The 19,524-nt window shown below is 32.5% G+C and overlaps 1 protein-coding gene across 1 annotated transcript in view; it reads right to left on the bottom strand.

Annotated features, from left to right (window-relative positions):
* Nucleotides 1–19,524, bottom strand: part of KLHL1 (kelch like family member 1) — a 325,875-nt gene that overhangs the window by 173,934 nt on the left and 132,417 nt on the right. The gene's annotated exons all lie outside the window — the stretch shown is intronic.

Below are 19,524 nucleotides of genomic sequence, written 5' to 3'. Positions count from 1 at the left end.
TTTATATTATTTAGTAATTAAACCTTACTGAATATAAAATTATAGCTCATTATTTATTGAAGTTGTTCTTTTCTTCCACCTTTGCTTCCTCAATTTCCCTTTAAAGACTATTTCTAATATGTATATATTGAGTTATATTATTTGTTCCTCAGTGTCTATGGTATTTTTGTATCTTCCATTCACTATTTCTAACTCTAGGATATTCATATTTTGTTTAAACCTGACATCTTAAACTTTACTTTTACTTTTAATTCGAGAAGTTCTCTCCATAATAATTACTTATACTAAAAGGTTTATATGAAAATATAATATGAAAATATTATAAACCTTTAAATTCAGGAATTTTTTTTTTTGGTATGGAAATATACTGCTTAATTCTCCTTAACAAAGACTTAAATGACTTTTAATTATAAATGTTCTACACAGGAGAATTATTCATTTCACAGAATTTTAAATTAATTCATAAACATCAGTTTATATTTAAAGACTGAGTTTTAAAAATGTTTTTATTACTGATTTATTTATACTTTTCTGCCTTTATATAACATTTTCACATTTAATTAAAACAAAATTGCACTATAATTAAAACAAAATAAGCATCTACAATCTCAGCTTAATAGGAAATTCTGAGAATTTTAGGTACTTTTCTGAGAAAATTGTGTTTTATTCAACCTTTTCGGTCTTCTAAATTTGAGGTTTGAATTATCCAAACTAGTTTTATTGATATATCTTTTTTCTTTTATTTTTATTTCTTTTTATATTTTTTTCTTGCTGTTCAAATACAGTTGTTTCCATTTTCCCACCACCATTACCATTTCTTTTAGTTTTTACCTCAGAAGACCCACATTGCAGCTTCAAACATTTAAGATAGTGATTAGGCCTTACATAAAAGGGATATTTTATTTCATTTGTGAACTTGGAAGACATACTAAAATTGAAACTCAACTGTAAATCTAAAAGGAAATAAAATAATTCCGAATATCCTCATTATTAATATGCTGTCATCTAATTAAAATTTAAAGTGTACTCTTGGAATTTTTATTTTATTTTATTTTTAAAAGTTGTTTTTTAATATTTTATTTATTTTTGGACAGAGGAGAAGGGAGGGAGAAAGAGAGGGTCTGGTTACCTCTCATGCACCCCTTACTGGGGACCTGGCTTACAACCCAGGCATTTGCCCAGACTGGGAATTGAACCTGTGACCCTTTGGTTCACAGTCAGATGTTCAATCCATTGAGTCACTCCAACCAAGGCATGGAATTTATTTTTAAATGTTATGACACTACTATAATTTCTTCTTAGATTTCACCCTTGTTCATCATGAACTTTTCTATGGCATGTTAGGGAAAGATGTCTACTTTCAAAAATTTGTCTTCCAAGGACAAAACATTTATTAAGAAATACCTTATAAAAGGAATGCCTTTATTTTTTCCACATCAAACTTTCTATTTTGAATTCCTTTATTTTATCCTGCAGTAAACTGCAAGAATAGTGCAATAAACACCCATAGTAACATTTACCTCGTTTCACCAATATTAACCTTTTGCCACGTGTGTGTGTGTTTGTGTTTATAGTTACTGAATAATGCACGTGTGCATTTATTCTATAGTTGCTGAATAATTTGTGTGTGTATTTATGCCATAGTTGCTGAATAATGTACCTGTATATTATGCTACAGTTCCTGAATAATCTGTGTGTGTATTTATGCTATAGTTGCTGACTAGTTTGGTAGTTATTTTCAACCATCATATTTCACTCCTAAATACTTCAGCAGGTATCTCTAAGAGCAGGGGCTTCTCTTATACAGCTGCAACATAGTTACACACTCATGACTCTGATACATTATGACTGCTGTAATGCCAATTGCCCCCAAAATCCAGAATACGTTTTGTGGATTTTATATTGGAACTCAGGATCTAATCAAATTCACACATTACATTTATTTGTATGTCCCTATAAGGTCCTTTAATCAAGAAGATGTTGTCATTCATCACATTTATATTGGGGAAGAGTCCAGACTAGTTTTTTTGTTTGTATGTTTTTTATAGAATTCTTCAATTTGAATTAGTTCTATTATTTCCTCATGATTATATTTAGTTGAAATGTTTTTGGAGGGACAACAAGGAGGTGGCATGATAGGATTCCCTTTCTCAGGGTATCATGGAGGGAGGCTCAGAGGGTCATTGAGTCCTACAGTTGATGGAGTTAAGTTTGGTGGTATCTTGTTTGAGATAACGTAGGCTAGAGTGCTTCATTTTGAAGACACTTTTTCCTTTATAACTAGTAAGTGATTATTGGGTGAGGGATAACTCTGCTTTCAAACATGACAATTCGCCTGTAGTTTAACATGTTTATTAGATGGAGAATATTATGTTTTATTTATGACTTTCACTGAACAAATAAAACAGCAAAGGAAACTGAAATGTGCTTCCAAGGGTAGCAAGGGATTTGATGAAGAGAAAAACCAGGTGAAGTGAAAACAGTAAGTTGGAAGGAAAAGCAAAAGGGAACACAAATAAACTACTTTTCATTATATATTCATCTCTAATAAAATTAGCTACAAAGTTTAGTTTTGGTATAAAAGTGGGACATTGTTGATAGTATCAGTTAGAAATAGTTAAACTTCTAAAAATTTAATAAATGCACAAGGACTCTATCATTTAGATATCATCAACTAGTAGGAAATAGAGTATCATTGGAAAATTCAGCAGAGGAGATGTTTGCTTCTGCAATAATATAAATGACAATAAAATTCTTGTGGTGTTTATAGTTCACATTATCAATAACATTATTATTCAGTAATAATAAAATAATTCAATGTCCAATAAAATCATTATCTCAAGTTAAAGGATTAATGCCAAGTCAAATAATTTAAAACTAATTATATCAGTACCATTATTCATATATGTATATATTAACAATTCTACCAGTTACAGAAATCTATATTTTGTGTCAGTTTTAGATGATTTATGAAAGGCATACCTATATTTATAAAAATAAAAAATAACAAAGAACATAATATAAATACACAAAACATGCTACTTATTATTGATTATATGTATACCAACAACACATGTATTCAAAATATTATCATGATTTAACATCTTCAGAGAAATTTCACCTAATATTGTTAGTAAGGTTATCAAGAAGATGCTTGCATGGTTCTTAGCACAGATCTCATGAAAATCAGATGAAACCTGTAAATGTAGATGGTACAGCCTTTATAGATTCCATTTAACTCTGATTTTAGGACATTGGGAAAGTGACTTTCATTAATTTAATTACCTAATTGTTCTTACTAGCACTTGAACAGAAAGGAATTAACACAGTAGGCCTGAACTGCTATCCTTGAATAGGCAGTCCTGCTGCAAGATTGGCTCTTGACTCTTGTATGGGATTTCAGGAGGGTTCTTACCATTAATTAATGTGAATGGCTCACTATACCTAATTGTATAAGCAGTATGGTTAATGCTGAATACCTGCTTTCCTCCTGGGAATCTGTAATTCTGGTATATGCTAAGTAGAAGCTGCTTATGTTATCAACCCTCCACAAAAAAGATATCCTGGGCGCTCAGTCTCTAAGAAATTTTCCTGGTTGGCAACAATTCACATGTTTTGTCACAACTAATGGCAGAGGAAATTGTGTCTTGTGTGACTTCAGTGGAAAGAGACTCTAAGAAGCTTGCACCAGGCTTCCCTTGGAATTTTCCCTGTGCATTACTTCCCTTTCTGATTGTGCTCTGTATCATCATTTTGCCTTAAAAAAAAAGCACAGAAAAACAAAACAAAACAAAAAACATAGGCATTCACGTGGCTATAGGTTGAATCCCGTGAGCTATCCCAGTGAGTCACTGAACCTTGAGGACTAGGTCTTGAGATGTTCCAGAAGATCATATTAAACAGTATTTTATGCTCATGGGATGGAAGATGCAATATTGTTAAAATTTCAATTCACCCCAGATTAAGCTATAGATTTATTATAATCATATTTAAAATCCCAGCAGATTTAAATGTAGAAATTGCAAAACTAATATTAAAATTCATATGTAAGTGAAATGAACCTAGAATAGCCAAAACTGTTTTGAAAGACAAAGTGTGAGTAATAACATGGCCAGATTTGAAGACTTATTACAAAACTATAGTACTTAAAATTGTTTGATATTAGTCTTAACCTAGAGAAATAGAGCAATGAAAAAAATGGAGTCAAGAAGTAGAATTATTTATATAAATAACGAGTGTTTGCAAAAGCGTGAAGGGAATTCAACTTGAGAAATAATCGTTGAACAAATTCTTCTGGTACAGTCAGATATCCATGTACAAAACTTTGTTTTAATTCATACCCCACACAATATATAAAACTTACTCAAAATGGACCCTCGTCCTAAATATGAACCAAAAATTATAATTCTTCCATAAGGATATATTTCAGAAAATCTTTGTGGCCTTACATTAGTCAAATATTTTTAGATACAATATGAAACATATAATTCTCAAGGAAAAATTAATTTAAGCTTCATTAAAAAACTCCAAATTATAATATTAAAGGAACAAAAAAGATAACCAAAAATGGAAAATGTCTGAAAAATCATATATCTGATGGAGTACTTTGTCCAAAATACACTCATACAAAAAAACTCAATAATAAAACAATAAAAATGGGCAGGTGATTTAAGCAGACAATTTGCAAAGCGAGATATATGGATAGAAAATGTTCAACATCATTAGTGCTAAGAGAAGGCAAGTTAAAAGCACACATATCACCACACATTAGAACTAATGGTGAAAATGTGAAATGGTACAATTATTTTGGAAAATAGTTTTCCAGTTTTACCACTCAAATGACTTATACATTCCACTCCTAAATATTCACCCAAGAGAAATAAAAGAATATATTTACACAAGGCCTTGTACATGAATGTTTATAGCCAGATTTATTTTGTACTGACCAAATACTGAAAGCTGCCCAAATGTTTGTCAATAAATGAATGGACAAACCAATTATAGCATATATATTTAATAACAAAGGAAGAACAATTGATACATGCATCATCATAATGGATTATTCTGAGTGTGAAAGAATTGTGCTGAAGTGCCTGAGTGTGGAGCAGAGGTGAGGAGAGGCGACGTGATGGATCTTAGATGGGCATGGAAAATATCCGGGGGAATGGGCATATTCATCATCCTGATGTGACGATAGTTTTATGGATGCAAAGATATATCAAAATATCAAGTTGTATATCTGTACAGTTTATTGTGCATCCATTTATTAAATGATAAATATTTTAAAGAGAGTGCTCAAACATTAACAAAGATAATTTGCATTGAGTAACACCTATAAATATTACCTGAGGCTTTAATTAAAATGTTATTTATAACATCATAAAGATAGGACATACTTTAAGAAAATGTGAGATATGGGTTAATTTTTTTTCTTAAAGTTCATAATATACAGAACATATTGCAGTCATGGCAACTACACATATACTACTATCATGACCATTATATTTTTAAAATAATCTTGTATGTGTAAACCTAATATATAAAATGCATGTGTGTGTGTTCATTTGTATCTTTATGTTCTCAGGTTAACACCAGAAAAGTGATTCAGAGATATATCAGTGTGAGAAGCTATAGGATATGTAAGATATTTGTTTGGAGAAACAAATAATTATTCAGTCTAAATTTAAATACTGAGTCTTCCTGTACTTCATAACAATTTAGATAATATTTTAACAGAGCATCTCTTCATCTTTTACTGTAAAAAAAGAAGAAAAACTAAACTTTTCATAGTTTACCTATAGACTAATTTTTAAAAATTACTTATTGGTAACTTCAGGTGTAAATTTTAAAGAAGGAAGCATTATTTGTTTCAAAGAGCTTCAAATATTTTTTTTCAGCTTGGAATATATCCAATGAAAGGATGCATTTGTAAAAGCCAGAAGGCACAAATCGAATATTGGCGAGTGTTGAGCTTGAATGAACACAATTTGAGCTACCTCATGCAAGATATATTTCCTTATAGCTATAACCTGGCCATTTCTGTGACAGACTTAGATGGAAAAAAGCAAAAATAAGCCAGGTATTTGGCTTAAAAGAGAAACCCCCCAGAAAGACATGAATGTTGTTAATGGAAAAATAAAGAAATTCTTTACTTTGATTCAAAGTTAACTTCCAAGGCATAATGTTCTCAAATGGTTTTAGGTGCCATACAAAATTGGCTTAAAAATACCTTATGTGTAGGTGAAGTTTTTGACTTAGGGAACCTGGGAATAGGGTGACATAAACCCCTGAGAAACTTTTCTCAAATAAAAAGGAACTATCTATTCTCTCTCTTGACAAATCAAGAGGTACATTGTCTCCAGAAATGAGTCATCGAAAGACTCAGCACAAGGTCAGGAAAGAGTCACCTCCACAGGTGACTCGCTCTTTCCCTCCTGGTGGCCTCCATGCCGACTTTAGATTCAGACAGCAAAACACACATCCGAAGAGAAACTACTTCTTCACGTATATTTTTTTTTGCATCTGTGAAGAAATCTTTGCAAAAAGTTTCCCCAAAGTCTTTTTCTCTATGTTTCCTTGGAAAAAAAAAATTGTATCATGCTGAGCTCAATCATTACCATGGGCTAAAACTCCAATGATTGGCTTTAACCCTCTGTAAATTAGAATGATAAAATTAGAGTAACCCTCCCTCCTGTCAACTGGGAGAATAAGAGGGAATGACTTTTGAGTAGGGTACCTCCCAGGTGTGCTACAGTTATCTAGTCTCACTTTAAGTAAGTGCTGAAGCAACTGAGTGTTCAAAACCTGTAGAAGTAGACTTACACTCTGATGTTCTCCATAATAAAATAGTTGAAATTATACTGTATTACAATGAAAACATGTAAAGTAGAACAGAGAGGAAAAGAAACATTATAAAATATTATAAATCTATGCTATTCAATTTTTAGTAGGCAAGTGGTACCACATTAACAATTATGACATATAACCATATTTCATTTATAAATTCAGTTATATGGAAAAAGAATGCATTTTATTAGATAGGTGCAAAAACTGCCTATAAAGCCCACAAAGTTAAATATGCTTTCTTTTGTTCTATCATCTTATTTATCTATGTATTTATATATCTATGTATCTATGTATCTACCTATCATCATCATCATCATCTATCATCTATTTATCTATTTATGACCTATCTTTAATGGAAAGAAAAAAATAATATCATTACACTAGAAATTAAAACAAAATTATTATATTGGTAATTCATAGGGAAATCAAAATAAGATTTTTTCTTTGAATACTTTTAGATTTATAGAAAATTTTAAAGATTATACAGGTTTTTCATACAGCACATACCTGTTTTTCCCAGTTATTAATATTTTACATTGATATGGTACATATGTTAAATTAAAGAATAATATTGTTATACTTTTATTAGCCAAAGTTCATACTAACTCACATTCCTTAGATTTTTTTTGCCTAGTATTCTTTTTCTGTTTCAGGATCTCATGCAGGATGTCACACTGCATTTAACCATTACAGTCTTTCGGCTCCCCTTGGTTTTGTCAGTTTCTCAGATTTTCCTTGTTTTTGATGACTGATGGTTTTGAAGAGTATTGGTTAAGTAGTTTGTAGAGTGTCCCTCAACTTGAATTTGTCTAGTTACAGTTGATTGTAATTATGGGCTTTCATTCTCATCGAATCTTATCTAGGGTACACGCTATCGACATGACATCACTGTTGATGATGATTTTGATCGCTTAGTGGAAGTAGTATTTGTCAGGTTTCTTTCCTGTAAAATTACTCTTCTACTCCTGCTTTCCAAGCTGCACTCTCTGGAAGCCCTGATGAACAGCTACATTTAAGGAGTGGGAAGTTATGCTCTATCTCCTTGAGGGCAAATTAATTATATTAGTCATTTGTAATTCTACATGGTGGATTTGTAAATTCTTCTTTTTATTGTTGTTGTATTACACGCACCCCTATTTTCCCCCATTGCTTTCCCCTGCCCTGCCCACCCTGCACTCCCACAGTCAATCCCTACCCTGTCGTCCATGTCCATGGGTCATTTGTACTTGCTCTATGAGTAGACACTTTCCCTTCTTTCCTCCCTTTCCCACCTCCCTCCTCCTATCTGGCCCTGTCAGTTTCTTGTGTCTATGCCTGTGTTTCTGTTTTGCTTGATTGTTTATAAGTGTTGTGGCAAAGATTTGTATGTTCTTTGTCATTTATTTACTACTCAATAATTATTTATATTACAAAATTCATTAAATTTTATAAGTGTTTCAGAAAAAATACTAGAGAGTTAAAGTAATTTGGATTAGATCATTTTGTTATTTTTAGAAGGCCTCATGTCTTCTTGACAATTACCAAAAGAAATGGATTTTAACTGTGATTTAGAGATTTGCTACCATCAAATTATCCCTTATTCCTATATGTGGCACATTACCAGCACCCTGCACGTTTTCATGTTCTCTCCCTCTCTCTCTCACACACACATTTGGAAGAAAATTCTAGATGTCCTCTAAAAATTATTGTAAAGCTGTTTTAAGAAACAAAATGACAAGCTATACCTGGGAAATGTGCTAATCTTAGAATTTATTAATCAGTAAATAATGTCATTCATGCCTTCCAGATACTAGAGAAACACAGTTTATGTTTTATGAGTACTGAATATATCTCAGAGTTAAAGGGCTCACAGCTGAAAAAGTCAGGAAAATATCTAGGAAAGCACCAGTGAAAAAGTAAGTGCAAGAACAAGGGCCATTATTTTGCCATTTCTACCTGCTCACCCCTTCTTTTGTAGGTCCACTGGGTGTCAGTCCAGACCAAAAATGTTAGTAGTTCTCTTATTAAAATTGTTTTAAATTTACTAATTTTACAAAGTTTTCATTTGGAAGGAACAAGAAAATGTTTGCTGAGTAAAAATCTTGACACATTTGTGCACAAGTGTCTACATTTCTTGACTTTAACAATAACATACATACTTTATTTTCAATACATTAATGTAGATTAATGTACCCTGAACCCAATTAAGTTTGATCCTCAGATTTAATATTCTGTTCTTTGGCACATTCAATTATTTGTAATTTGCGTGTCTGAACAACATGATTAGAACTAAAATCAGATGAAAAATACTTCTGCAATGTATTATTATATCTACTTTTGCCATATTAGTGAGAATGTGTGAAGTACATCACATTGTATCTTATAAATATTCAAATATTCAAAAACATTTGACTCAAGTTTTAGAAAATATTTTTCTCAGATTTTTTAAAAAATTATTTTTTATTTTAATCTTTGTTCAAGCACAGTTTTCTCCCTTTTACTCCCATTCCAGCCCACCCACCCAACCCTCCCCACTTCCCTCCCATTACCACCCTCCCCCTAGTTTTTGTCCATGTGTCATTTAAATTTGTTCCCATAAACCCTACCCATTCTCCCCTGAAACTCCCTCTTCTCTCCCCTGTGGTTACTGTCAGCCTGACCTCTATTTCAGTGACTTTGATTATATTTTGCTTGTTTCTTTGCTTTGTTGTTTAGGTTCCTGTTAAAGGTGAGATTATATGGTATTTGTCTTTCACTGCCTGGCTTATTTCGCTTAGCATAATATTTTTCTCAGATTTTAACTATTCTTAAGTGAAAGATTTATTTTTATTTTACAACAAATGATTATTCTTGTTTCTTTGTTCTAATGACTGAAAAGCTAAAACAAATGGGTAAGTCATTTCTATGAATACGAACAGAATCTTAAGACATTTACTTATGATGTAAAGCATACCATGGGTTCTGTGAATTTGAATTAGAATGTCCTTTGTGGTCTTTTTTATTTGGATTTCAAAGCTTCATACACCTTGGATACTTAGAAACAAAACGAAGAACAAAGTCATAATCTTGTGACTTTTGTAAATCACCTTTTGTAGTCTTCTTCCTTTATGTTCTACTTCAATCAGGAAAACAGAGGGGCGATTGAACGGTTAAGTATAAGAGAATACAACTTCTCAGTGGACAAATTTTACACAGTATAAAGGAGTGTGTTTTTATAAAACTAGTTTGAGTTGAAGTCATCAACAGAGTTCCTTCACTTAGTCTGCTTAAATATTTTGTGCACTACCAAGAGTTGTGATGTTGAAAAAATATCAGCAATTTTGATGTATTATTCAGCTCAGGTTGGGAGTCCTACCATTTTACCTGTGGCTTGTGGACATCTTATCCACTTTGTCTGTACTCCGAGGCTTCACAATTTCCAGATTGCTTGGTTTCAGGGTTACTTGGTGGGGGATGTTAACAGAAAAATTTTTGGAGCACTGCTTTGGCTCTCAAAATGTCCTTAATGGGTGATTTCATTCCTTTTATGCTATCGTTATAGGGCATTTTTAGAGATGCCACTTTCATTTTCGTACTCTAAGCATTCATCTTTTCCTTGAAATCTGTACATCTTACAATCCATGTTCATAATCTATATTTCTTAGCCCCCATGAACTAGGAGTGCAATGGTTACAGATGGCATTGAGGAATTTTATGTTTAATTCTCCAATATGTAGAAACCCTTTCCCAAAACACTAACCTAGCACATCCAGTTATATCATATTATTAATACCTTGTTTTCCCTATTTTATGTATTTTACTCCCAAGCAATTTGATAAACTACACATTTAAATTAAATAAATATTGAAATGAAATAAGCACCTGAAGTCCTAAACAGTTTCTTTTAACTTAATTAATGAAATGAGTTTGTAAACAAAAATCAATATTATCCTATTACATAATTATATAATTTTTGCACTAGTCAAATTTACCCACTACTCAATAATGTTCATTAAACACATTGAAATAATTAATGGCATAAATTTCTAAGTATTACTGACATTTTACAATTCTTCTTACAAGATTGACTTCCACTACTATCCTTAAAAAATTCTTTATTATTGATTACTTTTATTCTGCATTATCTTTTCCTCCCACCACTCTTAAACATTTCCCCAGAGAAAAAGACAAGATGGGGTGGGAAACATAACAGACTGTGTGAATGACATTAAGCTAGAATATTTTGTCTGGCTGAGGAGTGTGAGAGGAGTATAATAGTAGCTACAATGTGCCCAAGAAGTAAATTCAAGCACACGGTATAAAGGAGTCCAGGATCAAGGTACTTCTTTAGGGTATCATGAACATGAAATCCTCTCTGGTGGAAATCAGTTTTCCTTGTTGGGTAGCCATAACCATCCTTTATCTGACAGAGACAAAACATTTAAAATTAAGTGCTAAGGGTTCTCATTATAAATTAGCTTTCTCAAGCATGAAAGGGAAGTAAACTCAACAAAGATAACAAACCAGGGAAAGTGGTGATTTACAAAAGTCCAAGAAGGATGTAGGGACCAAAGCTGTTTCGTTTGCTTGTGTTTGTTTGCATAAGGTTGTTTTTTCTCACATGCTATTTGAAAATAGCATTGGCTATTAAATTTTCAGTGGAAAGTATTGGGAATTATTTACTAAGTTAAGGTATGTATTATTTAGAAACATATAAAGTTGGTGCTTCAGTATTCTCAACTGCTCGATAATGCTGAATGCCACCAGAAAACTGAGATGTGTGTGAAAGTTTTTGAAAATGTTAAATATTAAATGTATAGCATTTTATGTGTTCTTATTTAAGTAAAAATAACAAAGCAAAACTGTACTTAAAATTCCAGTGTTATGAAATTGTGACTATTAAGCTTCAGGATGATTTTAAATAGCACTATGATTTTAAATAGTCAGAAATAACTCTTTCTTTAAATAGCACTGTTAACTTTCCTCAGGTTATTCATGATTTGTATAAGGAAAATTAGTTGTAAGACAAATTTAGATTAGATTTAGATTTAGATTGGCAGTTGGTGTTATGTTAATGGAAGGTCATATTTTCACTTAATGCAACAATAACAAAAGTGCATATAGGCAATGTTACCTCTTGTATTAATTAGACAGAAAATTGATCAACTTTGGAGCTAATTGAAAGGGCAATAAAATGTCATTGAGAAAATGGAATAATGGTTTCATATTAGAGAAATGTTGTTGATCTCTATACTGAGGTGTTTTCATTATTGTATAAGATAGTAAGGTTTGACTAATCATTCAGGGTTGCATGCAGACACACTCAGCATTTGTTGTTAACAATAGTGGAAAGGTACTGGTATGATGGAAATATGCTTTATTTTATAAAATAAAAAGTGCATTCTTATTCCAGTAAAAGGTTACTTTATTTTATTTTTACTTTCATCTTTACTAAATAATTTCAACATCTTATGAAAATTATTAAATCAATATTTTAATTAATGGGAAGTAATAATATATAAAACCAGCCTTTAAACATTCAATTTGTTAAATAGAGAACAGAATTTTCACATCTAGTAAAAGCCCTAAGTTTAAAACTAATATTCTGTTAATATGCTTGCATAATTCATGTCACTTGAATTAAGCCAGTAATAAAAACTAAAAAGTAATTTACTTTTAATTACAATAAAAAATTCTGAAGGGAATTTAGAATATTCAGTCCAGGCTGAATATATCGATGCATACTTTTAATAATAAAGCAGAACTTTAAACATTTCAGCTCCTATTGCATGCACATTTACTTCATTCAGATATTTGGCAGTAAGCAGAGCTATCTTAACATTCCTTAACATGAACTGAGTCTTTAATTAACTTCACCCAGCTATTTTTTTAAACAAGGAATTTTACATTTCAATGTGATTAAAGAGTTGCTTCATATTTGGCTTTTTTCCCATATTCAGTTTTTTATTTAGTTTTCTACCCTTATTCTTAATACCACTGCTATGGACAGCTACCTTTATTTAAACCTTGTCCTTGTCAATTCTCTGCAGGACCTGACACTTTGCTAGTATCCCTGCAATCCCATGTCCCATATTTGTTTGAACTCTTTCCTTAGACATCAGCAAACACAGTATATTTTTAAGGATGTCAGGATAGTAAGAAAGTCAGAAGGAAATTGTTATCAATTCAAAGGCAACATTAAAGTACAATGAACCTCAGAGAATCCTTTCAAATATATTAAATGTCCTCTTTTCACAATGTAATCATCAATTTTAGGTTATAGCTGAAATATATACAGACAGAAAAATCAATAGTATAGCCTTCTAAATTTGTTTTATACCATTCTCTAATGAGAAAGTATTACACTGTATACATCAAAAGTATGTTTATACCCCCCAAAAAACAATGGATACCTATTTTAAACCCCAAATTGGAAGGTGCCTTAAAGGCAGAGAATATGTGTAAACATATATTGTCTTCTAGAGCCACCATAGGGCATGACATGTGGTAGGCAAGTAGTAAACCTTGAGAGGCATTCAGACCATTCACAGGACAAGGATTATTAGCCATTAATGTATTTGAACTGTCAGGCACCATTGCTGCCTGAGGCAAGCAGCATCTGCTTGTGAGGAAGCATGAACCTAGTTGTCAGTGATCCACGGTACAGCAACTGGGGAGTCATTTAAGCTACTCAAACTGTTCTGAGGACAGGGTAGTCATAAGCCACCCTGAAGAACTCTGTTGTAACACATATTATACTGGTTTCAGGAAAGTTTGTTTTTTTCTCATAAGATGGCTCTAGTTCAGCTTAGTTATCATCTTTTCATTTGAAACAATTTTGCTAGATTATATTGTGACAACTGCCATATCAGTGTGCATTTTAAAAAAAAATCAAAATTGGTGAATTTTTGTGTAGCCATTTTAATATTGAAGATGGCATAAAACATACAAAACTTTCAACATATTATGCTGTATCATTTCAACACCTGTCATAATGCCTTTGATTAATAAATCAACAAACAAGTGCTGGTGGAGATGTGGAGAAAAGGGAACCCTAATGTACTGTTGGTGGGAATGCAGACTGGTGAAGCCACTGTGGAAAACAGTATGGAATTTCCTCAAAAACTTAACAATAGAACTGCCTTTTTACTCAGTAATTCCATTGGTAGAAATATATCCTAACAAGCCCCAAACACCAATACACCCCTATACACCCCTATGTTCATATCACTGTTATTTACTATAGCTAAATGTTGGAAACAGCCTAAACACCCATCAGTAGATGAATGGACTAAAAATAGTGGTACATTTATACCATGGAATACTATGCAGCAGAAAAAAGAAAGAATTCCTACCTTTTGCTATAGTTGGTACAAGATAAATATTATGTGATCCCACTTATAAGAGGAATCTATTAAACAACATTAACTAATGAACAAAACAGACCCAGGGACAAGGAAACATGCAATAGACTGATAGTCACCAGAGAGGAGGGCATGGGGTAATAGTAGAAAGAAGGCGAAGGGACTAGTCAAAGAACACCTATGACTGACCCACAGACATGGACAATGGTATGGACATTGACTGTGGGAGTGGAAAGGAGGGCTGGGTGGAGGAGGGCACAGTGGGAAAAATGGTACAACTATAATAGAATAAATAAGAGTAAAAATTAAAAATAGAAAAATAACTTAAACACACAAAAAAACCCTAATTTGTGCAGTGTATGGAGGAAGTACTGGGACTGATCAAATGTGTCAAAAAAGTAATTTGCAAAGTTTTGTGCTGGAGATGTCTCCCTGGAAGATGCTCCATGGTTCACAGACCTGTTGAAGTTGACAGTCATCAAATCAAGACATTAATTGAGAACAATCACATTATACCATAAGGGAGATAGCCAACGTGTTCAAAATATCCAAACCAATAAAGCTATTGGTAAAAATGAAAAATGTGTCTTTTATTTTATGGAAAACACTAAATGGACTTTTTGGCCAACCCAATGAAAAAAGGCATTGATTGGGTAGTGAAAATACCATTCAATTTGTGTTCTGACATTTTATTACAGCAATAGGTTCAACATCTTACTATTATTCCTTGTCAAGTTACTTTTTCTCACTGAGTGGGCTGACTTACAAACTCCAAAGTGTCTTACACACAGAAAAAATAATTTTCCACCTACCATATTAGTTCAAATAAGACCAACAAAATCCTGATCTACCTCATGATGATTTTTGTCAATGCTCAAAAATGTTTTTAAGAAAAAATGTTTATCTGTAAAATTTATGATGTTCATGATGGAATTTTATAGTTCTATATAACTATAATTTCTAAGTAATTTGAAAATAAAATGATGAGAAACTGTGGACATATTTTTTTTCTTTTCTTCTCTAATTCCATGCTTCTGAAATGCTCTGTAACATAATTCCAGAACAGCATGGACTTCATGATTCTAAATCATAGCAGTTAAAACAAATAATATGCAGGGTTTTTTTCCAACTAAATAAAATTACAGAATAGAAGCTCTATAACATGTAAGAAAATGTTTAAAAGCTATTAGGTTCATTTAAATCTATACAACTGAGAATGTCATCCAATAGATAGTGATGCATAGACCTTATTACTTTGGAAAACAGATGTGATGAGATTTTTTTCACTATGCCCTGCTCTAATACTTCTATTTACTCTCAAGTTGTTTAAAGGTCTATGCCATTCTAATCTGTGTTCATCCAACTTAGTTTTTATTTTATTTTCTTATTCCTAGTGTGACCCTCTTTATGCAATAAGTGATCCAATGTTTTTAACTGAATTCTGGATTGATTTTGAAAAACTGATATACAATCTATAATTACATATTCTTTGGATTACAACTAAGAATTCAAATTTTAAATGTAAAGTGATAATTGTAAAAGGGCACTATAGCAGGTCTTCAGTAACATAATTTTTTAAAGAGTTCTGATGAGATGTCTTAGGAACTTACCTCTTGTTTATATCAATTAGCCCATGTTAAAACTGGTTTCATTATCCATCCTTGCAGTTATAGTCACAGAACCAACAACCTTAAGTGAGGACTTAACACATTTTATAACACATCCTGTTGCTTAAGTGGGCCTTTGCTCTGTATGAAGGGTTCCCATCACACTCAGATTTCCTAGTAAAAAACTACAAAAACTCTCAATGGAAAGTGTCAAAGGAAGAAATGTTGGAGTTACTTAAATATCTAATTAAGAATTTAGAAAAAATGATTATTATTTCTAACATCAGTGTAAATCTCCCTCTCCTTTTCTACTACTATGTTGTTTAAAAAATGTTGACCTTATATGGAGCCTTTTTTTAAAGAAAGTAGCTAATTTTACACTGTGATAATCATTATTTTAATAGTTGCATATTTACCTTTCCTACTTCTGAGAATGTTTTCTTTAATTTTGTCAACCCAATGACCTTGTTGGTTTTCTTTATTCTGTATACATATTTCTAGTGTTAACATTTTTATTTCTATAACGTGTTTCTTTACAAAGTATTCCATTCCCTTTTACCTATTACCACTACTGCACTCGCTTCTTAATACCCAGGTCACTCTTCCCAGTTACCAGAAATGAAATCTCCAAATATTTTGTTTTAGTTCTCATTTAAAATCTATCAGGCCCCAGATTCCCTTTTCTCTCATTCTGATTTGCTGGGGTAGGAGAAAAGTGGAATAATTATGTAGGGTGTCTTCCATATTTTACCATGTATGAAGTTTTCCTAAATGAAATTCTTTAAAAGATTATTCCTTTCTTTTTAAAGCAAAGATTATTAAACCCTATAAATATTGAAGCTTATGTCAATCAAAATTTCATTCTAACCTGCTTTCCCCATTTTTTTGCTTTTATTACTTTCTAAGTTAATGAAATAAATTGGTTACATATGATTTTTCAAACCTTACAAACTTTGCAGATCTCATAGGAATTTTTCCTTTGAAATAATTTTGAAGCACTTTTATTCATCTCTAATGAACAAATTATATTTACGGCTAATAGTTAACTTTGAATTCTTGACATGTTGATACTCCTCAGTTTTTTGAAAGCCTCTCAAACCTCAAAATTTAAGAAAATATTCCCAAATGGTAGACCCCTTAGTATCTTACTGCTCATTCATTTTTACCTTTTTCTGTGATGCATTTATTTTCAGTCTTTTACAAAATGTCTTAGAGATCAGCTAACAAGCTTGCTAGGTAGACTCATTTACCTATTCTTCCTTTTCTATTCTATTGCTCACCTGATATCTTCTATTTTTGTAATTGGTTATATCGCACATTGCAAAAGATCGGTATGCATTGTGTGTTATGCCTACACATCCCCCAATATTAGCCTGTAAGTTATTTCCTCACCTAGCACATTTCTATAAACTCACAATTGGCAATTTAGCAATCACCAGGAAGATAGAAATATCAGAGCAAAGGCTAAAGTGGCAGTGGCAACTGAAAGGCAGTTTTGTATTCTGTCTGCCCTTTAAAAAGCAGAGCTAAATCTGGGTCATTACATTCAGCAGGGAGTTTGAAACACCCTCCAACTTTGTGCTGCTTGATGATGAGTGTCTTTTGACCTAGTTTTTCACAGGAAAAATGCAAGGCTGCCAGGCAATGGAGGCTCTAAGTGTTGCATTTATGCCTTTCTGTTGCTAGAAGGATTCCTAAGGTAAGATTCAGGATTTGTTTCTTTCCAAGAAACAATAATGTGGTTGTGTTTGCTATCTCCTGACTGGGAGGCCTTGATCTTTTACTACTGTTTCAGGCTGTATGCAAATTGAGGCAAGATGGTCTTGGTGCCCATGAACTTGACGAAAAGTTAGACACGCTTCTTCCTGCCCCTAGGGTTTTGATCTCTCTTTTTTCTTAGAGGATTTACTTTACAAAACTGTAATTGTTAATACTTTCTCTCTTCTTTTGAGATGTGGATTCTTTTAACAGGCAATTGCCAGCTTTATAGTCCAGAAACATTTTCTCAAGGACCTGGAAGCCATCCCTTTGAAATGCCAACATCCAGGGAAAGAGCATACAGTCCATCAGTTTTGAGAGAGGCTAGGAGCATGATTTGAGTGGGCACCTTGTTTCAAGTTGTAAAACAACGCTCTGCCACAAAACGAGAAAGGTTACTTTTCCTTTAGGTACAGCCAATCAGCAAACACAGATGTCCTGTGTTCCCTCCTACCTGAGCACTTAAAAATCCTCCCCTGTACCCTTTGTTTCAGCAGAATTATGATTTTTTTTTATTTTTAAATTAAATTGATTGGGGTGACATTCGTTAAGAAAACCAAACAGGTTTCAATTGAACAATTTTATGCTACATCATCTGTATATAGCATTTTTTGTTTACCACCCAAAGTCAAGTCTTCTTCTGTCACGGTATGTTTGACCCTCTTTACCCTTTACTAGCTCCACCCCTTCCTTCTGATAAGTACCATACTGTTGCTGGTGTTTATGAGCTCTTGTTAGTTTGTTTTCCTTGTTTGTTCATATATTGTTTTCATTTTTATTTCCCACATATGAATGGAATCATATGGTTCACAACTTTTTCTGTCTGACTTATTTTGCTTACCATGAAAAGTAAACACTGAGTTCTGTTCTCTCTCCCTGATTGCAACAGCCTTCAGTAAGGACCTGCTTACTGTTTAACTTAGGGCAACATTTGCCTTGACGAAATAGAATTTTAAAATTACTGAGGCTGAAAAATGCTTAAGTCTGTCCATAACATTGCTGCCTTGATTTCAGTATCGAAAGCCTGTGCATTTCTCTTTTCATAGAAGCTTTATTTAAATATGTATGCTTCTCTTTACCTAGAAGCTGTTATATTGATATTAGCAAACTCCTCTCCGTGAAAAGCCAAACAAACTCTCAAAGGAGATAGATCCCCATTAGTTCCAATGTCTTTGGATTTTAGAGGCTGATCTTCAGACACCATCACTTGTTTCCCTGGGAGCAGAAATACTGAAAATGCAGCTCCTTGAACCAGGGTCCTGATGCATTGATAATCAGGCTGTAGTCTACCTTTCTTTTTTTATTTAATGATCAAGAGTTCAGACCTAAAAAATACTCATTCATACTACCTTCTTTCAGTACTATCACAAGATTTTTAAAAAATATCTCCTTTTATCTCATGAGTCGTGGAAAGGGACTAAAATATTTTAAATGAATGTGAACCCTGATGATGCTCTGAAAAGCAGGTTTTATGTCTTCTAAATCTCTCTTAACATTTCACATTATATCTAATTTGTTTTCTCATCTCTTTTCTCCACTTGTACCATGAGCTTCTGAGGGGAAAAGGCATAGTTTATTCATTAGTTTATTTTCCAGAGACAGAGCTAGTACTGCCACATTAAGCAACATTAAAAAAATGTTGAATAACTTAGCAAAATTATTTGAATTCACCAAAGATAATAAGGTGCAAAGACCAATAGGAAATGTTAATATAGAGGATCAGAAACATGTTGTTTTAAAATCTAGTCATTTTCACAGTTCTAAGTACTTTCATGTCCATTTCAACTAAGTTTATAAAGTTCACATTAAAAAGGAAAACAGACTCATGAACATGGACAACATGTGGAGATTGCATGGGGGAGTGGGGTATAAAGGGACTAAATGGTAATGGAAAAACATACAATAAAAATTCACTGAAAATAATTAAGTGTTCTGGGGAGGTATTAGCATTAAAATAGCACCAAAAAAAGAGTTATTTGAACTCCTCTTTT

This window comes from Phyllostomus discolor, chromosome 11, assembly GCF_004126475.2.
Source record: "Phyllostomus discolor isolate MPI-MPIP mPhyDis1 chromosome 11, mPhyDis1.pri.v3, whole genome shotgun sequence".
Lineage (NCBI taxonomy): Eukaryota > Metazoa > Chordata > Mammalia > Chiroptera > Phyllostomidae > Phyllostomus > Phyllostomus discolor.
The sequence above is the reverse complement of the archived record's forward strand: the minus strand, read 5'-3'. Positions and strand labels throughout refer to the sequence as shown.